Genomic DNA, 24,385 nt, shown 5'->3' with positions numbered 1-24,385 from the left:
CGAGGCAGGGCCTTCAGCCTCATGCACTTCCTTGGAGGTAGCGCTTTGGAGTTCCTATCTTGTGTTGGCCACTCCGGCATAAATCAATTGGTGGCAACCATGAGGCCTAGTTTGAGCTCGATAGCTTGTCATTTGCGGTCATTGCTTTAGCCCAGTTTCCACATATTTACCTACCATATTAGGGTTTTGCCTTGTTTTCCCAAAAAATGAGGTTGCATCAAGTTAGTCAGGAAACACTGTAGAAAGTTTAGTAATAAATAACTTGAGAAGGTATGCTGTCATATAGTATCACGCCAAGCAGTCCAGAAACTGCATTAGCATTATGCTTCTCTGCAAGGTAAGTGGAGAAATAACTCGCATTATGTTTATAATATGTGCAGTGTCTCATGAAATTACTCTATGTGCACTGTCAAAAAACCCCTCCAATTATCATTTGGAAGGTAGGCTAAAACCACTGTTTTCCATAACCATGTTTCTGAAACAAGCTATATGTTTCTGTTGACATACGCCACTTGAATGCTGGCTTGAGGAAAATTGACTTGCAAATTTAGTACTTTACGTTAAAAAAAAGGTTCGTTCTAAAACGGCAAGCTTAGTCTGGGATCGTTGCATCCACCAATATTTGATATTATTTAGAGCCCAAGAAGAGCCTTCTTTAGCTCTATTCTGATATTTCTTAGAGCTCATGATGAGCCTATTTACCTCTATTTTTTTTTGTTTGAATGAGCCCCATTTCAGTTCAGGGGTCCAGCACCAACATATATGGGTCCCTTTTCAGTACTGAAAATTGAGAAATAATTTTGCATGTGACCTGGTACAATGATGTGCCTGCAAGCCCTGTTCGCTTGTACTTGTTTGACTTATAAGTCGTACTTTTTCAGTCAACAAATAATATTTTTCTCTCACACCAAATCAGCCGATAATACTTTCAGTCATGGCTTATTAGCCAAAGAAGCCCAAGCGAACAGGGCGACGGTGCAACGGCATCAGCCAAGGACATGTACCATTTGCAGCCATGCGCTTGTGCGGTTGTGCTAGTGCTAAGGATTAATGATGACCAAAGCTTGCCACTGCCCCACAGAGGTGTGTTGGTTGGTGAGATTCATGGAACCATGAGAGCAGAGCAGAAAGGCAGATCTCATCCATCCACACATGACACAGGAAAATCTGAAGACTCAGAGCAACATAAATCTGTTGCACAGCTGTGGAATCATGATAATCACTTGCTGCTATATATTCTGGGAGCTGAATCATGCTGTTCTGGAATGCTTACTTTAAAGGTCTGATTAACAATAAACCAGTGTTGTAGGATCATGGGCAACACAATTTACCAGCTTTTCTTCTTCTTCTTGGAGTTCAACAATGATGACCTGGAACGTTTAGCTTTGAGTTTGAATGGTCAGCACTGTAGCATGTCCAGATCAGGTCTCGTTTTTTCTGAATCTTGGTTAGTGGCTAGCAACTTAGTATGATATGGTCAAAGGAAGCTATCATGTGAATGAGTCGTCAAGCATATAACAAGTCAAATTTGTATTAAAATCCTCCACTTGGATTGCTCCAGAAAGATAAGAGCATCCTCCACTTGGCCATTATTATGCTCAATGCTTATCTGATGGCAGACTGCCCGGTCAAAATATGTGAAAGATATATGAACGAACATGCATAAGGTTGCAAACTGCCTGGTCAAATTTGTGATGAAAGATGTTTCTCTTTGTTGTACTGTTGAGCCATGTGCCCAAAGGAATTTGTCATTGATATGGTTTGGCATATGATTCCTGAGGGACAAAGAGATGCATGTCAATCTTTCATTGCAATGCCTCGTAAATCCATGAGACCATTCATATGGCCTGCTGCGAGCTCCAGTTAGAGCAGGTACAGTAATGGGTTTATAGTCAAGCTAGTCAGTATTTTTGCTGATACGGAGTAGAGAAGCGAGGAGAGAGAAAGAAGCTTGGCTCTTATTCTGATATGCACGGAAGCATAGGCATCTGTGGGCCAAACAATATAGTATGTGAGGATGAGTAGGAAAGAGAAAGTAAGACATGGTACCACATAATAATAAAATTTTTTTATAGCTAAATAAGAAACAACTATTGTATGACTTGGCTCTTATAATTTGACTTATAGCTAAACACTTTGCTCTGAAGAGGTTGCATAGGAGTGAGTGGGTGCTGACTTGGCTTCCCTTTGTCTATGTTACTTTGCCGAGGCTGATGTCTCCCATCCTTGTTCAAGTGGAGACTAATAAAGTTACTCACACTGATCGAGGAGGGATCAAGGGTATATTTAATTTGATCATATGGTCTGTGAATCATGTGCTGTGACTGTGATTTAACTAGTCTCTGCCTCCCAGTTGCGGGTGATGCTTCCCAAGATCAAAGAGAACAGCTGGTATTACTTAAATTCTACTCTTAGGTAAAAATCAGCTAGCTTGTTCCTACTAATTGTTCAGTCATGTCTGTAACAGTGATTACTTTCTTATGTTCTGAAAAAAATGAAACAATGTCAATAACAATCATACTCCTTGTTTGCTTGTTCGCAGCAACAATCAGCCTGTTCGTTTTGGCTGAAACGATCGTGGATTATTACTGCTGGCTGGTTTGGTGTGAGAGAAAAATATTGTTCTGGCTTATAATCCACGATCGTTTATGACCAAACGAACAGGCTGAATATCAGTATCAACCGTACTGATGAATAGAGCGAGAGATCAACGGTTCAGTACAATTATTCTTTTGTTTGTGTGTGTGTGAGACCCAGAGAGGGTAGTACAATTTACTTTTGAAAAGATAGCGATCAAGATGATGTCCAAATGTCCGACATCAAGATCCATTATTTGTCCATGTCGCTTGACTATTTTTTTCTCTCAGAATACGCAAAAGATTTGCGCATCTTTGTATTAAAATCGAGAAATAGTGAAAGTTACAACGACGCGCCACGAACATGACACACTAGGGTAGGGGTGTTAGTGTTATACAATCGCCTCTGCCCTTCCTAGCATAAAAGATCATGGGCTATTACTCGCTAATCATACTACGTAGCCATCATCGGACGCGCTGGCGTGCGTGGTCGGACGCGCTGGCGTGCGTGGCGCCTCGGTCGCTCTCCTTGCGGGTCTAGGAAGAGCTGATGCATTATCTCAGCATGCGAGGGGTTGAGCTGGTCGGCGAAGATGTTGTCATAGGTGTCCGTGGACGCCGTGGAAGGCCTCGTCTGCCCGTCGAGGAAGCCCATCCGCTTCATCACCATCACCTCTCCCCGCTTCGAAGCCAGGACGCGTGACAGCGCCTGAGTGGCAATCCTCCTACTACGAGTCGGCAACCTTGGTTGTGCCTCCACCTCTGGCTGAGGCAGCAATGGCGATGACACCTTACGTAGGATCTTTGCGGCGAACCGCTTTAACCTCTTGGTGGCGGAGCTCCCGCGTTCCTCGGAAGGTGTGGTCGTGTCCACGGCTGGGGGGATGGTGGGGCTTTGTGGGCACGCTTCGTCATCCACGATGGCAGGCTGTCCCCCTCGTGGTGGCAGGGTGGGGGTGATCGCGTCCTCGCCTAGGGGTATGTTGTTGGAACACGCCTCGGCCACCACGGCGTGTCCCGCCCGCTGTGGCGTGACTGGCGGGTGCCCCTGTTTCGGCGACAGCGTAGGCGAGCCCGTCGTCCAAGCCTTCATCGAAGAACTGATGTCCACCAGCGACGCTTCCTCATCATGAGGAGCAGTCATGGCGGGTGGACACCGAGGCGCTTGTGCTTTTGGTGGTCGGCTCACGATGTGCGAGGCGACTAACTCTAGCATCGGGTCGACCCACTCGTGAGATCCCATGCTCACGCATAGCTCCAGCACTAGCGGATCTGGCACATGGAGGTAGTGTGCAGCGGCAGAGCTAGTAGCGTTGTCGGCGGAGGCGGCGGGTGCGTCAATGCTGGTGTCGCTCGCCGGATTGCTCCAGTGTCGCCACCGGCTTCTGCTGGCGCCCCCCTCGTGACCCCGACTGACCTCGACCGGCCGCCGTGGGCGTGTGCTGGGGGATGGTGGCTCATCTCCATGAGCAACGCCACCCTTCACCTTCGTCATCGTAGTAGACCTGATCCGCCTGCAGTCCCTGGCGATGTGGCCGAAGATGTGGCAGTGTAGACAACGCCGTGGCAACCGGCAGGTCGCTACTCTATACGAGTAGGAGAGGCAGTTGAAACATCTGTCGCAAAGCTCTGCGGGGATCCTTCGGGCCGATGGGAGCTGCTTTTGGCGAGGCTCATCTGAGGGGGCCGCAGGTCATGTCTTTGGTCGGGGGAGGATCTCCCACCACCCATCAACGTTGGGAGCAGAGACCCATCTATGCTGGCCGATGCATTGGCGGGCAGGGATGTGGCCGTCCACTGGCCAAGCAGGCATGCCGCACACCAGCTGGGGGCATGGCCGTTTGCGATTCCTCCGTCTTCTTCCTTGTCCCTATCGACCAGCATTCGCTCCGCCATGGTCCAAAACCATGATTGAATGAAGCTGGGTGCGCAGCGAGGACGCTGTTACCGGCTTCACCAGCCGACGAACAGCATCCAGGTAGGATGTGGGGTGGTCGTCGTTGGACTCCTCGCCATTGTCGTCCGCCCACCGACAAAGCTTCGTGCGCCCTCCTGAAGTAGGGTAGAACGGAGCTGAAAGCATCTAGGCCCCTAGTTGGGTTTCAGTGATTAATGACAATACGTGATTACTGTGACTAACGTGTGTTTTGCAGAAACAATTGAGTTAGGTCACGGTAATGAAGATCGATTGGGCAATCATGGTTGTCATGCCCCTACGATGGAAATCGTTTCGGTTTTCAAAGGATGGACGACAAGGTTAAGGATGGACTAGTTCTAAGTGTCGATTGGAGTTGAAGAGACACTTAGAGTAGTTTAGGACTTTGTTTTTCCTTTGGCCGTACTATTAAGGGGGGTATGAACAGGTAGCTTGACCTAGGTGAGTCTAGTGAGTTAGGTGTGGTGCACACTTGTTGAAACTAGCACTAGGTAGCTCCACAACACCCCTTTGATCCAATGGAGCAAACTTCATTCACATATGTTCGAGAGTTGGAAGTGAATGGAGGGTCAAATACTGACTGGACGCTGGCTCCGGTGTGACCGAACGCTAGCTCAGAGTCCGGTCAGTTCATTTGACCAAGGTGAAAGCGTCTGGAAGTGATCGGATGCTGCTGTCACGGTACCGAACGCTGAGGGCCGGCGTCCGGTCGACTCCAGTAAGGTTCCAGAGAGGGAAAATCACGACCGGACGCTGGCCAGCGTCTGGTCACACTGTAAACACTGAAGTTCAGGGTATACTGACCGGAGCGTCCGGTCAACATGACCAGAGCGTCCGGTCACCCCATAGAGGCACATAATGGTTCATTTTTCAGTCGGTGTTATAAATACAACCTCCACTCGTGTGTGGGGGTACTTTTGCTCATTCCAACAGCTGAGAAACACCTTAGAGAGTGCCAAGAAGAGCAAGGTCCTAGTGAGGTGATTGAGATTTGAGAATCCCAAAGAGAGCCCTCATTAGTGAAGATCAAGAGTAGCAAAGTGTGCATCCACCTTCTCATTAGGCTTGTCGTGGTCAAGTGAGAGTTCATGCTTGTTACTCTTGGTGATCGCCATCACCTAGATGGCTTGGTGGTGATTGGGAGTTCGGTGATCACCCGGCAGAGCTTGTGGGTGACCCAACTCAAGTTGTGAGCGGTTGTGGGTGATTCACCGTGATGGAGTGTCGAAGAATCAACCCGTAGAGAGCACTTGATCCTTGCGCAGATCAAGGGGGAGCTAAACCCTTGCACGGGTGCTCCAACAAGGACTAGTGGGGAGTGGCGACTCTCTGATACCTCTGAAGGGACCGTGATGCCTAAGAGGGGGGGGGGGGGGGTGAATTAGGCAACTTAAAAATTCTAACTCTAAACTATGGCCTCTTTTTCTAACCCTAGCAAAACCTATGCAATAGATAAACTATCTAGATGTGCAACTATGGTTTTGCTAGTGTGTTGCTATCTCTACCGCAAACATAGTAAAGTAATCAATGTAAATGCGGAAGCGAAAGAGCAAGGTAGAGATATGCAAACTCCCGTCGACGACTTCGGTATTTTTACCAAGGTATCGAGAAGCATGCAAGCTTCCCCCTAGTCCTCGTTGGAGCCCCTCGCAAGGAATCCCTCGCAAGGGCCAAGCTCCCAGTTGGGTAACTCCGTGGATAGCCTTGGGCCTTCCCCACGCGCAAGTGGGTCTCCGACGTGCCTCTCGGCAAGCCTCTCCCGGATGCTCCCCGCCGTCTTCACTATCAAGCTTCCGGCCGAAACGCCGTGGGCCTTGTTCCCTCCGGTACACGGTGGCGGCCACACCACAAACACAGTTGGTGTGATCTCGCAAGACTTCAAGCCTCTCCGATGTACAACAATGGTGCTCACAAGCACCGAGTGATAAGAGGTATGCAAACCTCACTAAACACTAGGCCTAAACCTAGAGCAAGCGCATAAGCGGTGGTCTAATCAACCTAAGCACTTTGCAAAGCACCTATGCTAATCACCTGATGAATCACTAAGCACTATGCAAGCACTTCGCAAAGCACCTTTGACGGTGTTATCTTGATGAAGTTGGGTTTGCTTCGCCTTGCCTTTCACTTGAGTCAAGTCCTTGGTGAGGCGAGCTACTTCTTGCTTGAGTTGCTCATTCTCTTTTGCAACCTCTTGTGTGCATGTATCTACAACAACTTTCTCAACACAAACTTGGTTGCACAAAGGTGAGTCTAAACATAAATCATTACAAGAAGTAGAGGCATCCTTTTTAGACATGTTAAAGATATAACTTTTCTTTTTAGATGCCTTGGTGGGGGTTGTGCTAATGGCTTCAAGATTAGCAACATTATTAGTTAGCTCATCACAATGTTTGCACATGGTTTCCATTTTAGCAAGCAAACTATTATATGCTTCTTGTGAGCTAGCTAACTTTTCTTTTAATTTTTCATTTTTCTTTAAGGGTTGCTCATCATTGATTGTGCATGCATTTGTTGTTGCACTAGTCTCAAGTTTCTCAATTTTAGTAGATAGTTCAACATTGAGATTAGCAAAGTTCTCATATTGTTCAAGTAAGGTTTTGTATGCTTTTTGTGAACTATCTAGCTTTTCTTTTAAACTTGTGAGCTTCTTTTGTTGACTAGTGCAAGCTTTAGCATAATTAAGATTTTCTTGCACAAGTTTGTGATAAGAAGGCATATCATCATCACTATCACTCTCACTAGAGGAAGAGCTTTCGTTACCTCGTGCCATAAGGCACACACGAGAAGAGCTTGATGATGAGTGCTTGCGGCCTTGCCTCTTGTGATGGGGTTCTTCTTTACTTGAAGAATCATCCCATGATCTTATTGATGTGAGGGCTTGGTTCTTGCATGCCTTCTTCTTTGTCTTAGGTGTGGACTTGTTTGGACAAACTTCCACAAAGTGCCCCAACTCACCGCATCCATAACATCCTCTCTTTCTTTGCTCGTTTCTTTGATTAGTGAAAACGAGGTCTTGAATTTGGATGGGCGCACCCTTGACATTGAGCCTTATGATCATCTTCTCCACCTTTTTGATAAGTTTGAGTGATTCTTCATCAAGGTCAGAGGTGGAGGAGGAAGATTGATCATCATTACTTGATTCTTGTTCATCATCATCATCATCCTCATCTTCTTCTTCACTTGAGGAGCTTGAGCTTGAGCTTGACTCAACTTTCTTGCCCTTCATCTTTTTCTTCTCACTACAAGCGAGAGCTTTGCCTTTGCTTGATGAAGAAGCTTCTTCTTGACCCATCTTACATGACATTTCAAATGCCACTAACTTGCAAATGGCTATGCCCGGGGTCAGGTTGCTCAAGTCCTCCATGTTGTGAAGGATGGTGATGATGCTTGAATATTTCTTTTGTGGTAGCACGGAGATGATCTTCCTCACGATGTCCGCATCATCTAGCTTTAATAATCCTATTGAATGGAGCTCATTGATAATTAGATTCAATCGAGAATACATACCATGAACAAGCTCATCATCATTCATAGTAAAAGAATCATAGTTTTGCTTTGCTAGACAATGTTTTTGCTCACGGACATTGCTTGTGCCATCATGGAGCTCTTGGAGTTTTAACCAAATTTCATGTGCCATATTTAAAGTGAAAACTTGGTTAAAAACATCCATACTAAGTGATTCAAACAAGCAATTTTTAGCTCTAGCATTGAAGTGCATTTCTTTTTCATCACTCTTTGTGGGTTTTTTTGGGATTCTTGATGGGTTTCATCCTGTCACGAGTGACTCTCCATACACCCAAATCAACCACCTCAAGGTGACAAGCCATTCTAGCTTTATAGTATGGGAAGTTAGTGCTGTCAAAGTGCGGAGGCCTAGCGGTATCCATCCCAACCACTCTAAATAGCGTTGGCTCAATGGCGGTTAAGCCAAAGGTCCAAATATGAGCCAACTGGCTCTGATACCAATTGAAGGGACCGTGACGCCTAAGAGGGGGGGGGGGGTGAATTAGGCAACTTAAAAATTCTAACTCTAAACTATGGCCTCTTTTTCTAACCCTAGCAAAACCTATGCAATAGATAAACTATCTAGATGTGCAACTCTGGTTTTGCTAGTGTGTTGCTATCTCTACCGCAAATGTAGTAAAGTAATCAATGTAAATACAGAAGCTAAAGAGCAAGGTAGAGATTTGCAAACTCCCGTCGATGACTCCGGTATTTTTACCGAGGTATCAAGAAGCGCGCAAGCTTCCCCCTAGTCCTCGTTGGAGCCCTTCGCAAGGGCCAAGCTCCCGGTCGGGTAACTCCGTGGACAGCCTCGGGCCTTCCCCACGCGCAAGTGGGTCTTCGACGTGCCTCTCGGCAAGCCTCTCTCGGATGCTCCCCGCCGTCTTCACTATCAAGCTTCCGGCCGAAATGCCGCGGGCCTTGTTCCCTCCGGTACACGGTGGCGGCCACACCACAAACGCGGTTGGTGTGATCTCGCAAGACTTCAAGCCCCTCCGATGTACAACAATGGTGCTCGCAAGCACCGAGTGGTAAGAGGTATGCAAACCTCACTAAACACTAGGCCTAAACCTAGAGCAAGCGCATAAGCGGTGGTCTAATCAACCTAAGCACTTCGCAAAGCACCTATGCTAATCACCTGATGAATCACTAAGCACTATGCAAGTAGAGATCACTAAAATAGTGTATCAACACCCTTGGTATGTTTCCTCAGCTCCACTAAACTCAAATGGCCGGTTGGGGGTTGTATTTATAAGCCCCACTGAGAAAGTAGCCGTTGGGGTCGAATTCCCGCGAAACTGCTACTGACCGGACGCTGAATCGTCCTGACCGGACGCGTCCGGTCGTCCCGACCATTGAGCTGGCAATATACTGATCGGACGCTGGCCAGCGTCCGGTCGCCTGCCACCGGACGTGTCCGGTCGCAGATTTGCCGCTCTGGAACCTTACTGTACTCGATCGGACGCTGCTGTCCTACGTCTGGTCGGTTGCCGCCAGCGTCCGGTCCAGTGTCCGGTCGCCTGTCTGTCGAGTCCTCTGCCCCGCGTCTGGTCACTTCAGTGAGCTCATTTCTTCACGATCTTGCATACGGCTTGGTTCCAATCTTTGTGCTTAGACTTTGCTTAATATCTTGGGTCTTCTCTTGTGCTTCTAAGGTCTTTCTTAAGGTGTTGATCATCGGATCGCCACGTCACCTTTGTCCAAGTCACGTCTTGCACCCTACTGAACTACAAAATAAACACTTGCAAATTCATTAGTCCAATTTGGTTGTGTTGGTCATCAAACACGGCTTGGTTCCAATCTTCGTGCTTAGACTTTGCTTGATATCTTGGGTCTTCTCTTGTGCTTCTAAGGTCTTTCTTAAGGTGTTGATCATCGGATCACCATGTTGCCTTCGTCCAAGTCACGTCTTGCACCCTACTGAACTACAAAATAAACACTTGCAAATTCATTAGTCCAATTTGGTTGTGTTGGTCATCAAATACCAAAATCCAAAGTAAATGGGCCAAGGGTCCATTTTCCTTACAATCTCCCCCTTTTTGGTGATTGATGACAACATGACCAAAGCAAGCAAATGATAAGAATTTGGAGATTAAAAACTACCTACTTGCTAGGATGCAATGCAAATGGCAAGGTTATATGATACTAATTGATAGATACCAATTAAAACTTTACTTAAAAGCTTGTCTTGCCCTTGCAAATGTCCCCATGTGATATTATGGATTAAAGCCTAGCTTTCTAAAAAAATCTCCCATTACTTAGACTAATCCATAATTCACTTTCCTTCCTTTCTCGGACACCATTACTACTTGTAACTACATGCTTGTCTTTGGTCCTTCAAATTCTCCCCCTTTGGAATCAAACACCCAAAAAGGAATACATTAGTAGCACAAGGGAGGGTCAAACTTTGTGAACCAAATGAAGGATTTGATTAACATGGGATAGGTCACAAAACTTGACTATCATATTATATAGACTAAGCTCCCCCTAAATTTATGCATACATATGATAAAAAGCAAAGCATATGCATAATTAGCAATTTATTGCACAAGAGAGGTTAACTATATAATGCATGGAGAAAGCAAATAAATATCAAGGTAAGATCAACATGGTGATATCGGTTTAGAAATACCACATGTGAAAATTAATTTGATTTCTACCAATTGAAGTATAATGCTTTCCTCCGGGGACTCCATTTTTCTTGCAATGAGACTACTACACACAAGATAAGCTTGAAAAGATGTTAGTCTCAAAGCATCCAACTTGTAGATTAAGCTCCCCCTAAATTTGTGCACACAAGTGTTGAATACTTTGTAAAATTTGTGCACATTGATTTAAGTATCAAAATACCACTTGAAAGATGATATTTGGGAGAGATTATCTACAATTTGGACTTTGGCACATATTGGATAAATAATTGTAAAACAAGCTATGTGCCGTGCTCCTAAACAATTTTAAACCATGTAGGTTTGCTCCAAGGGTTGATAATGAAATCGAGCAAGCCTACCATATGTTATACCTATTGAATGCATGACAAAAGATTTAAGCATGTAAATGCAAACATAGGCATGAAAGATAACTAGATGCTTTAAGAGTATATCAATTGAATAACAATACCAATTAAAATGAATACTAATTGAAAGTAATGACATCTAGTTACCTAACATGGGAAGGGGAATTTAGGTCCATAGTATTCACTAACCTACTTGGCAATGACTTTGTCCATCATGATGCACCCCATGAAATGCACCCAAACTTTGCCAAGTCTCCAAATTCCCCAAAGTCCGACGGACTTCTCACTTCCCTTTTAGGATCCAAACCTTCTTGGTGCTCTTCATGTTTAAAATGATTTCCTTTGGCACCCAAAAGCATTTGACCCCATTGTTGGCTTGCTTGTTCACCTTGATGGCCACCACCTTGTCATTTTTCTTCTTCTTCAAGAGATAAGGTGTGGAGGCCTTCTTGTCCACCTTGTTGGTGTAGGTGTTGGAGAGCTTGCTTGTTTGCTTTTTCTCCTTCTTCTTTGCTCCTCCCCCATTCTTCACCTTGCACTCATAGGACTTGTGGCCTTCCTTGTGGCACACGTAGCAAACAACGGTTTGTCCTTCATCAAGCTTCTTCACTCCCTTGACGGTGTTATCTTGATGAAGATGGGTTTGCTTCGCCTTGCCTTTCACTTGAGTCAAGTCCTTGGTGAGGCGAGCTACTTCTTGCTTGAGTTGCTCATTCTCCTTTGCAACCTCTTGTGTGCATGTATCTACAACAACTTTCTCAACACAAACTTGGTTGCACAAAGGTGAGTCTAAACATAAATCATTACAAGAAGTAGAGGCATCCTTTTTAGACATGTTAAAGATATAACTTTTCTTTTTAGATGCCTTGGTGGGGGTTGTGCTAATGGCTTCAAGATTAGCAACATTATTAGTTAGCTCATCACAATGTTTGCACATGGTTTCCATTTTAGCAAGCAAACTATTATATGCTTCTTGTGAGCTAGCTAACTTTTCTTTTAATTTTTCATTTTTCTTTAAGGGTTGCTCATCATTGATTGTGCATGCATTTGTTGTTGCACTAGTCTCAAGTTTCTCAATTTTAGTAGATAGTTCAACATTGAGATTAGCAAAGTTCTCATATTGTTCAAGTAAGGTTTTGTATGCTTTTTGTGAACTATCTAGCTTTTCTTTTAAACTTTTGAGCTTCTTTTGTTGACTAGTGCAAGCTTTAGCATAATTAAGATTTTCTTGCACAAGTTTGTGATAAGAAGGCATATCATCATCACTATCACTCTTACTAGAGGAAGAGCTTCCGTTACCTCGTGCCATAAGGCACACACGAGAAGAGCTTGATGATGAGTGCTTGCGGCCTTGCCTCTTGTGATGGGGTTCTTCTTTACTTGAAGAATCATCCCATGATCTTATTGATGTGAGGGCTTGGTTCTTGCATGCCTTCTTCTTTGTCTTAGGTGTGGACTTGTTTGGACAAACTTCCACAAAGTGCCCCAACTCACCGCATCCATAACATCCTCTCTTTCTTTGCTCGTTTCTTTGATTAGTGAAAATGAGGTCTTGAATTTGGATGGGCGCACCCTTGACATTGAGCCTTATGATCATATTCTCCACCTTTTTGATAAGTTTGAGTGATTCTTCATCAAGGTCGGAGGTGGAGGAGGAAGATTGATCATCATTACTTGATTCTTGTTCATCATCATCATCATCCTCATCTTCTTCTTCACTTGAGGAGCTTGAGCTTGAGCTTGACTCAACTTTCTTGCCCTTCATCTTTTTCTTCTCACTACAAGCGAGAGCTTTGCCTTTGCTTGATGAAGAAGCTTCTTCTTGACCCATCTTACATGACATTTCAAATGCCACTAACTTGCAAATGGCTATGCCTAGGGTCATGTTGCTCAAGTCCTCCATGTTGTGAAGGATGGTGATGATGCTTGAATATTTCTTTTATGGTAGCACGGAGATGATCTTCCTCACGATGTCTGCATCATCTAGCTTTAATAATCCTATTGAATGGAGCTCATTGATAATTAGATTTAATCGAGAATACGTACCATGAACAAGCTCATCATCATTCATAATAAAGGAATCATAGTTTTGCTTTGCTAGACAATGTTTTTGCTCACGGACATTGCTTGTGCCGTCATGGAGCTCTTGGAGTTTTAACCAAATTTCATGTGCCATATTTAAAGTGAAAACTTGGTTAAAAACATCCATACTGAGTGATTCAAACAAGCAATTTTTAGCTCTAGCATTGAAGTGCATTTCTTTTTCATCACTCTTTGTGGGTTTTTTCGAGATTCTTGATGGGTTTCATCCTATCACGAGTGACTCTCCATACACCCAAATCAACCACCTCAAGGTGACAAGCCATTCTAGCTTTATAGTATGGGAAGTTAGTGCCGTCAAAGTGCGGAGGCCTAGCGGTATCCATCCCAACCACTCTAAATAGCATCGGCTCAATGGCGGTTAAGCCAAAGGTCCAAATATGAGCCAACTGGCTCTGATACCAATTGAAGGGACCGTGACGCCTAAGAGGGGGGGGGGGTGAATTAGGCAACTTAAAAATTCTAACTCTAAACTATGGCCTCTTTTTCTAACCCTAGCAAAACCTATGCAATAGATAAACTATCTAGATGTGCAACTATGGTTTTGCTAGTGTGTTGCTATCTCTACCACAAATGTAGTAAAGTAATCAATGTAAATGTGGAAGCTAAAGAGCAAGGTAGAGATATGCAAACTCCTGTCGACGACTCCGCTATTTTTATTGAGGTATAGAGAAGCGTGCAAGCTTCCCCCTAGTCCTCGTTGGAGCCCTTCGCAAGGGCCAAGCTCCTGGTTGGGTAACTCCATGGATAGCCTCGGGCCTTCCCCACGCGCAAGTGGGTCTTCGACGTGCCTCTCGGCAAGCCTCTCCCGGATGCTCCCCGCCGTCTTCACTATCAAGCTTCCGACCAAAATGCCGCGGGCCTTGTTCCCTCCGGTACACAGTGGCGGCCACACCACAAACGCGGTTGGTGTGATCTCACAAGACTTCAAGCCCCTCCGATGTACAACAATGGTGCTCATAAGCACCGAGTGGTAAGAGGTATGCAAACCTCACTAAACACTAGGCCTAAACCTAGAGCACGCGTATAAGCGGTGGTCTAATCAACCTAAGCACTTCGCAAAGCACATATGCTAATCACCTGATGAATCACTAAGCACTATGCAAGTGGAGATCACTAAAATGGTGTATCAACACCCTTGGTATGTTTCCTCAGCTCCACTAAACTCAAATGTCCGGTTGGGGGTTGTATTTATAAGCCCCACTGAGAAAGTAGCCGTTGGGGTCGAATTCCCACGAAACTACTACTGACCGGACGCTAAATCGTCCTGACCGGACGCGTCCGGTCGTCCCGACCATTGAGCCGGCAATATACTGATCGGACGCTGGCCAGCGTCTGGTCGCCTGCCACCGGACGTGTCTGGTCGTAGATTTGCCGCTCTAGAACCTTACTGTACTCGATCAGACGCTGCTGTCCTACGTCCGATCGGTTGCCGCCAGCATCCGATCCAGTGTCCGGTCGCCTATCTGCCGAGTGCTCTGCCCAGCGTCTGGTCACTTCAGTGAGCTCATTTCTTTGCGATCTTGCATACGGCTTGGTTCCAATCTTTGTGCTTGGACTTTGCTTAATATCTTGGGTCTTCTTTTGTGCTTCTAAGGTCTTTCTTAAGGTGTTGATCATCGGATCACCACGTCGCCTTCGTCCAAGTCACGTCTTGCACCCTACTGAACTACAAAATAAACACTTGCAAATTCATTAGTCCAATTTGGTTGTGTTGGTCATCAAACATGGCTTGGTTCCAATCTTCGTGCTTGGACTTTGCTTGATATCTTGGGTCTTCTCTTGTGCTTCTAAGGTCTTTCTTAAGGTGTTGATCATCGGATCACCACATCGCCTTCGTCCAAGTCACGTCTTGCACCCTATTGAACTACAAAATAAACACTTGCAAATTCATTAGTCCAATTTGGTTGTGTTGGTCATCAAACACCAAAATCCAAAGTAAATGGGCCAAGGGTCCATTTTCCTTACAACCTCGGCAAAACATCACCGTGTTCCTTCCTCTCTATTTACTTTGAGCAATTACTTTGAGTATTTACTTTGAGCAATTCAATTCATGTCTTTACATTCTTAAAATTGCCATGCTAGAGTAGGATTGGAACTTAGGTTGCAAGTCTTTTGTGTGGTAGAACAATTAGGAACACTTTCTAGGCATAAGGGGTTAATTGGGCTAACCATAAGATTTAATTATTGCAAAGAAATTTAGAATTAGCCCAATTCACCCCCCTCTTGGGCATCTTGATCCTTTCAATTGGTATTAGAGCCTCATGCTCATGTATTTAGGCTTAACTGCCTAGAGCAAGATGTCTCACGGGGATGGACCTCCTCCTATCTTTGAGGGAGATGACTTTCCTTATTGGAAAATTCGCATGGAGGCGTATCTAGAGGCTCTAGATGTTGGTATACTTAGAGCTGCCTCATAGGGCTTCCCAAAACCTTAGGATGCTACTAACCTACAAGGCGATGAGGTGAATTACGACAAGTGGAATACAAAGGCTCAAAACATCATCTTTAGAGGCTTTTGCAAAGATGTGTTTAATCGGGTGAGGAACCACAAAGACGCCCATGCACTATGGTCAGATGTTTGTGCGCTCCATGAGGGAACTAAGAGTGAGTGTGAGGAACACTATCATCTTGTCATGAAAAAGCTCAACTCTTTTGAAATGCTTCCTAAAGAATGTGCTAATAAAATGTATTCACGTTTGAATGTTCTTGTTGAGGAAGTCAATGGGCTTGGACTTACTCAAATGCAACCATCCGATGTTGTAAGAAAGATCTTGAGTGTCCTCCCCATTGAAAAATATGAGCATATTGTGACCGTGCTACATCAAGGTGGTCTTTCCACTGCTACACCGACACAAATCTTAGGAAAGATCAATGCTCGTGAGATGTACATGCACATCACACCACAAGATGGCTCATCCTCTACCAAGAAGAAAGATAAGGATTTAGCATTCAAAGCTAGCCAAGAGAAGGGCAAAGCAAGACTTGAGTATGAGAGCTCAAGTGAAGATGAAGTTGACGATGAAAGTCTTGCTCTCATGGTGAAGAAGACCGCCAAGATGCTAAAGAAGCTCAACAAGAGTGGCATCAAGTTTTATGGCAAGAAGAAGAAGTTCTTCACAAGCTCTAGAAGGAAGCCAATCTCCGAGATGGATTGCTACAATTGTGGAGAACTTGGTCATCTAGCTCATCAATGCACAAAGCCCAAGAAAGACAAGTTCAAGAACAAGAACAAGGGCAAGAAAGATGACTCAAGCAATGAAGATGAAGATGAGAAGAAAAAGAACAAGCCATACAAGAAGAGAGATGGCAAGAAGAGGGATTTCCACAAGAAGAAGAAGAGTGGAAAGGCATACATTGTCGGTGATTGGCTCATGGACATTGATTCATCTAGTGCCTCATCCAATGATGATAGTGACAACGAGAAGGTGGCCACCATTGCTATTGACTCATCATCTTCACCATCACCACCGCCATCATCCTCTACACACCTATGCCTTATGGCCAAGGGTGACCGCAAGGTATCGAACAATGATGATAGTAGTGATGATGAGCATGCTAGTGATAATGATAGCGATAGTGATGATGATGAATATGAATCACCTACTTATGATGATCTTGTTAGATTGCTAAAACAATATACTAAGATCATTATAAAAACTAGAGCTAAAAATGAAAAGCTTGAGATTAAGAATGATTCTCTTTTAGCAAAATGTGAGATAGCTAAAAAGGCTAGTGTTGAGCTTAGAGAAGCTAATGATGCTATGTCATCCAAACTCAAGGAGCTCAAATCTTCTAAGAAAGAGCTTAAAGATAAACATGATAAACTTGAGTGGGTGCACAAAGAGCTTATCACTAGCCATAACAAGCTAAAAGATAAATATACTACTCTCAAGATTAATCATGACAATCTTGTTATTGCTCAAGAATTCTTATCCAATGAGCCACATGATGCTACTAATGATGTTGTTAAGATTGATATAGCTACATCATGTGATGACTTGATTATTGAGAGCATTGAGCAAAGTTCTAGTAGCAAGGGCAATCAAGTGGTTGAAGCCGATGACTATGATGAGTTTGTCAAGCTCAAGAATGACAATGCAAAGCTCAAGAAAGATCTTGAAGAACTTAAAACCACCAAGCCTATTGTGCTAGAAACTATTGTTCATGATGATGGTTTGATCCTTGAGAATGAGAAGCTCAAAGATGAGAACAAGAAGCTCAAGGAAGAAAAGAACAATGATGCTCTCAAGGAAGAAAACAAGAAGCTCAAGTTGGAGAAAGAGCATCTTAAGATTGGATTGAGCAAGTTCACTAGAGGCAAGTATCTTCAAAGTGAGCTTCTAATGAATACCATCATGAAGATGGATAGAAGTGGCATTGGGTACATGGCAAACAAAGAGAAGAAGGCTCAAGCTCAACAACAACAATCAAAGCCAAAGCCAAAGCCAAAGCCAAAGAGATGCTTTGAGTGTGGACAAGAAGGCCACTTTGCTCATGAGTGCCAAACTCCACCACCACAACCCTTGCCCAAGCATGCTAGACCCTTTGCCTTCAATGCTCACTACATGCTTAGAAAGGATTCTAGTGGGAAAATGAAAGTGATGTTCTTAGGTCCTCCAAACAAGAATAGGCCTAAGAAAATTTGGGTTACTAAGTCACTTGTTGAGAAGGTGAAGGGCCCTCAACAAGTTTGGGTTCCTAAAGCTTGATCTCTTGTGTGTAGGTGAACTACAAGACCGGTGGAAGTCATTGGGTTATTGATAGTGGTTGCACACAACATATGACCGGTGATCCTCGTATGTTCACCTCACTTGATGAAGAAGTAGATGGGCAAGAAAGAATCACATTTGGAGATAACTCAAAGGGTAAGGTCAAAGGATTGGGCAAAGTGGCAATATCAAATGATCATTCCATCTCCAATGTGCTAAATGTTGCTTCATTGAGTTTCAACTTGCTATCCGTTGGACAATTGTGTGATCTTGGCTTCCAATACTTGTTTACCGAGAAGGAGGTTGTTGTATCCAAGAAGGATGATGATCATGTGATATTCAAAGGATTTAGATACAACAACCTATATCTAGTGGACTTTACCTCTGAAGATGCAAACTTGAAGACATGCCTATTCACCAAAATAACACTTGGGTGGCTATGGCATAGAAGACTTGCTCATGTTGGGATGAGCTCACTCAAGAAGCTTATGAAGAATGATTTAGTAAGAGGGTTGAAGGATGTGAAGTTTGAGAAGGACAAGCTTTGTAGTGCATGTCAAGTCGGCAAGCAAGTTGCAAATACCCATCCAACAAAAGCTTTCATGTCAACCGCAAGAGTGCTAGAACTCCTTCACATGGATTTATTTGGACCAACAACATACAAGAGTTTGGGAGGAAATCTTTATTGTCTTGTGATTGTTGATGATTATTCAAGGTATACATGGGTATTCTTCCTTCATGACAAATCCGAAGTTGCATCTTGCTTCAAGAAGTTTGCCAAGAGAGCACAAAATGAATTTGAAGTGAAGCTCAAGAAGATAAGAAGTGACAATGGGAAAGAATTTGACAACACAAACATAGAAGCTTATTGTGATGAAGTTGGAATCAAACATGAAGTCTCCACAACATATACTCCTCAACAAAATGGTGTAGTTGAGAGGAAGAACCGGACATTGATCACTCTTGCAAGAACAATGCTTGATGAGTACAACACCCCTGAAGCTCTATGGGTGGAAGCAATCAACACCGCATGCTATGCATCCAATCGCCTATTCCTTCAAAAGTTTCTTGGTAAGACACCATATGAGTTGCTCAATGGGAAGAAGCCGGATGTCTCCTTCTTTAGGGTGTTTGGTTGCAAATGCTACATCTACAAGAAGCGACAATATCTAGGGAAGTTTCAAAGACATTGTGATATTGGTTTTCTTGTTGGTTACTCATCAAAGTCCAAAGCATATAGAGTATTTAATAATGCCACTGGCTTGGTTGAAGAAACATATGATGTGGAATTTGATGAATCTAATGGCTCCCAAGGAGCACATGAGAATCTTGATGATGTAGGTGATGAACCATTGAGGGAGGCTATGAAGAACATTCCGGTTGGAGACATCAAGCCTAAAGATGATGAAGATAATGTACAAGTGATTGATCCACCTTCTTCATCAAGTGTGCCACAAGATGATGAAAAAGATGGAGAGTAGAAAATGAAAATACTCATGTCTCCCATGAACAAATGGTGGTACAAGCACAAGATGTTGATGCTCCACAACCTCCCCCTCAAGTGGTCAATAGAAGAAATATACCTCTACTTCAAGATCATCCACAAGATCTCATCATAGGGAGTCCATCAAAGGGTGTAATGACTCGATCTAAAAAACTTGCTTCATTTATTGCTCATCACTCTTTTGTCTCTTGCTTTGAGCCTACTAAGGTAGAAGAAGCTCTTCGACATCCAGATTGGATAAATGCCATGCATGAAGAGTTGAACAACTTCACTCACAATAAAGTTTGGACTCTTGAAGAGTGGCCAAAAGGTGCAAGAGTCATTGGAACAAAGTGGGTGTTCCAAAACAAGTAAGATGATCAAGGTGTTGTTGTGAGGAACAAGGCAAGACTAGTTGCAAAGGGGTTCTCTCAAGTTGAAGGTTTGGATTTTGGAGAGACCTTTGCCCCGGTTGCAAGATTAGAAGCCATCCATATCCTCCTTGCATATGCATCACATCATGAAAAGAAACTTTATCAAATGGATGTGAAAAGTGCTTTTTTAAATGGCTTTATTAATGAACTAGTCTATATTGATCAACCTCCCGGGTTTGAAGACCCTAGATATCCTAATCATGTTTATAGGTTGTCCAAGGCACTATATGGGCTTAAGCAAGCCCCAAGAGCTTGGTATGAGCGCCTTCGGGACTTCCTCATTGAGAAGGGCTTCACCATTGGGAAGGTCGACACCACACTATTCACCAAGAAGCTTGATGGGTATATCTTCATTTGTCAAGTGTATGTTGATGATATCATCTTTGGATCATCAAATGAAGATTAATGCAAAGAATTTGGTGAATTGTTGTCAAAGGAGTTCAAGATGTCAATGATTGAAGAGCTTACATTTTTTCTTGGTTTTCAAGTCAAGCAAATGAGAGAAGGGATTTTCATCTCTCAAGAGAAATACACTAATGATCTTCTCAAGAGATTCAAGATGGATGAATGTAAGCCAATCAAGACACCAATGCCAACCAATGGACATCTCGACCTAGATGAGGGAGGTAACCCGGTTGATCAAACTCTCTACCACTCTATGATTGGTAGCTTGTTATATTTGACCGCATCTAGGCCCGACATCATGTTTAGTGTGTGTATGTGTGCTAGATTTCAAGCTAATCCTACGGAAACTCATTTAATTGCTGTAAAAAGAATCCTTAGGTATCTTAAGCACACACCAAGCATTGGCCTTTGGTATCCTAAAGGAGCTATATTTGAATTAGTTGGATATTCTGATTCGGATTATGCCGGTTGCAAAGTTGATAGAAAAAGCACATCCGGAGGGTGCCATTTGCTTGGTAGATCACTTGTGTCTTGGTCCTCCAAGAAGCAAAATAGTATGGCTTTGTCCACCGCCAAAGCGGAATACATTGCCGCTGGTGCTTGTTGTGCACAAATACTTTACATGAAACAAACTTTGCTAGACTATGGTGTAGTTCTAGATAAAGTACCTCTTTTGTGCGACAATGAAAGTGCGGTAAAACTTGCAAATAATCTAGTTCAACACTCTCGCACCAAGCACATAGATATCCACCATCACTTTCTTAGAGATCATGTTGCTAAAAATGATATATCACTAGAAGGTGTAAGGACCGAGGATCAATTGGCGGATATCTTTACTAAATTGCTAGATGAGGCAACATTTTGTAGATTGCGGAATGAACTCAATGTGCTTGATTTTAGTAACTTCACTAAAAATTGAGCTTGTGTTGTCCCTTGCATTGCATTGTAATATACAACATGTTTAATGCTTTATAATGCATATAGAGCTTGTCTAACATGGTTAAGATAACCGCTAAAAAGTGTGTGAAGAAGCTTAACCTTAGATCAAACTTGACAAGCAATGTCGACAGAATATCATTGGCAGTCCTCCGAGGGGTATCCCACAAAGGTAGATTGATCGGCAGAGGAGTGCGAGATCAAGAACAAGAAGGCAATAGAGACACACGAGTTAGACATGTTCAGGCCATCAGTATGATGTAATACCCTACTCCTATGGTCTGTTGGATTGTATTAGCTATCGTATGATATGCCGTGATTTTAGAGGGGGTCCCTGCCCGCCTTATATAGTCCGGGAGGTAGGGTTACAAGTCGGTTAGATCTAAGAGATAACCAGAAAGTAATAACTGATTACAAGAATCTTGGGATCATACATATCCTAACAGATCTCGTAATATCTTCAGGATATCTTCCCAATGTCATGTGGAAGGCGCCGAGCAGAGTCGTGCCTTGCAAGGCTTCTTCTTGTGGGCTAGGCCACCCCTAGGGGCGCTGTGGCAGAACCTCCTAAATTATAGGGCCCACATGCACTTGTTACTATCCTACGACCTTTGACACCTATGCACATGTTCCAGGTAACTTAAGAAGTCTGTCGGGTGTCCTCGGGGAACCCTGAATCATCCACGATTTCCGAGCAGGATCACATTACAGAGTCATTGCAGTATTACAACATTTATTCAAATATCAACACCAGAGTAAAAACATCAGAAGTCTTACGATAACTTAGTTTACAAACCAGTTGTTTCAAACCTTACAAACTAAGTTCGATAATTATTACAAACCATAGTAGTAGTGGAGTGGCATAATTAACATATACATAACACACAAAATAAACATCCTGCCTAAGGATCACACATTTATTTCTCATCGTCATCACAAGGAACAACCGTCATGCAGCATGATCCAAAACAGATCTGCTCATGAGCCTCACCTGCAACAAGGGGTCAATGAACCCTGAGTACAAAAGTACTCAACAAGACTTACCCGAGATAAAACTGATAGAACTCAGGAATGCCGGCTCATGGGATTCAAGGTATGGCTTTAATAATAATCAAAGTTCTTTTGCGTAAAAGCCCTTTAACAAAATTCTTTACTTCAAAGGTAAAACTTTATAAGTACCACATATGAATCTGCCATGATCTGTAATGAGGTCATGAACTTCACATCAATCTCTTTTGCAAACCTTTCTCAAGTTCCAGTTATTAATACTAGATGATGAACAGTGAGTTGAGTCTCCATTACCGAGAAGCAATGACGATTCGAACTGATTAAACCCAGCTGGGGATTCCAGACCACACGACATATGCAGGTCCCCGACCTACATATACCAACCTACCCTTAGATGCTCTAAACAAGAATGGGTCCGCGCCACCCGAGAATATAGTACTCCACCCATCCAGCCCATGGCCACGTGGGTACACGCTATTCCCGCCATCTCTCCACTCCCAGTGCATGAGTAGCCATTCTCATACTAGAATTGCAAAGTTAAGGCTTACCGAAGTATGTGGTTAGTACTATAAATTCTCACCTCATGCAATTCAACAACGGACGGACCTTAATCGACACAGGCGGAAAGAAGCCGCTCACAAGACCTCCATGTCTTGTGGCTCTCACACACCGAGTCCGCCCGGTCTAGATTTATTACTTCACATTCTCATACCTCAGGACAACATAAGTAACCAAAGATCCATTTGAAACTCGTAGGTGACAGGTAATCACCCGGCTAAGCAGGACTAAGCATAACTAGTCATTTATGAATTTAAAACTGGTAACAAGGTAGATATGGAAAAACAAGGTTGGTAATGCATCAATTAGGTTTCCACTTGACTCCTAATCTCTTAATGCAGTATATAAAAGCAGAAGCGATAAAATTTGTAAAACACAAGGTAGGGTTAAATGCATCTGGGGCTTGCCTTCGTTGACGGAAAAGTCCGATTCCTGCGACGTTCCACAAGTATTCGATCCGACCTCAACAGACGGACTAACTTCCTCAGCTACTTGGTTAACTATCACGTGTTCACCTTCGTTCACTACACGTAGTAACAATGCCATGTTTAACATGATGCGGAATATGAAACATGATGCTCGATGATGGATGCAAAATTTAACAATTCGAATACAACTTTCCTTCGCGGTATAGTTGCAAGTCAAACTAATTAAACCTTTTTGGCAATACCTAAATCAATTGCCAAGGATCATTATCAACTAATGACCCAAGGACATCACTCAATCAAAAATTCAAACAAAACCTAAATCACTAAAGGTTACTATTTGCTTTTATGAATTAATTAATTAATTAAGAATTATGAAATAAATCAACTTGTTCCAATTGACCTCAAAATTTTTGTAAATGTTTATCACATGATAACTAAGTGGCAAAACAATTTTCATAATTTTTGGATAAATAAATAAGCCTAGAAAAATCATGGAAATTCATTTATTAATTAATTGAGTAATTTTCATCACATTCAAAAAGTGCTGAAAAACAATATTTCATATTTTTATTAAATATTACACATCACAGAGAAGTCACACAAAAAATTTCATAATTTTTGGAGATCTAAATAAATCTACACAAAAATAACAAAAACAAACACTATTCATTTAATCTGAAAATAGAAAAATCCATTTTAAACGCTGAGTCGCTGACAACCCGACCCCACCCGTCATCTTTTACCTCTGGCTTTGACTGCGATGACAATGGCGTTGACCGATGATTCCTCGCCGCCGGTGAGACTAACGGCGAAGGCAACTGCACCAACATACTCCCCACGACTAAGTGCACCTACTAACGTCCTTAGTTGCATCGATTGCGGCATGAAATGAGCACGGTACCGGCCATGGCGGACACGGCGGCTTGGCGGCGTTATGCTGGTGAAACAAGGCTGGTAGCAACTAAACAAATGGCCTAGAAAGACTCAGGAGCTCACCCCGATCACGCTGGAGTCGATAATCGAGCCGGAGGACCAACAGAGAGATGGGTCGACGTGTACAGCAACCACGGCGGCGCAAGCAACGTCGACGGCGAAGTCCCAGTGGCTGTGGTGAACAATTCGATCAAGCATCAAGGTACAAAGCACCATGGCATTGTGGCAAAACTGAAGCACGACTCAGCAAGGACAGAGGCTCACCGTAGCGCGCTGGCCACGGCGACACGCACACCACGGTGGTGCTGCCGGCCGCGAAGAAGAAGGGTGGCAAGCGGCGTTCCTGGTGAAATCAGTCG

This window comes from Miscanthus floridulus, chromosome 15, assembly GCF_019320115.1.
Source record: "Miscanthus floridulus cultivar M001 chromosome 15, ASM1932011v1, whole genome shotgun sequence".
Classification (NCBI taxonomy): Eukaryota; Viridiplantae; Streptophyta; class Magnoliopsida; order Poales; family Poaceae; genus Miscanthus; species Miscanthus floridulus.
Note: the sequence above shows the minus strand (reverse complement) of the source record.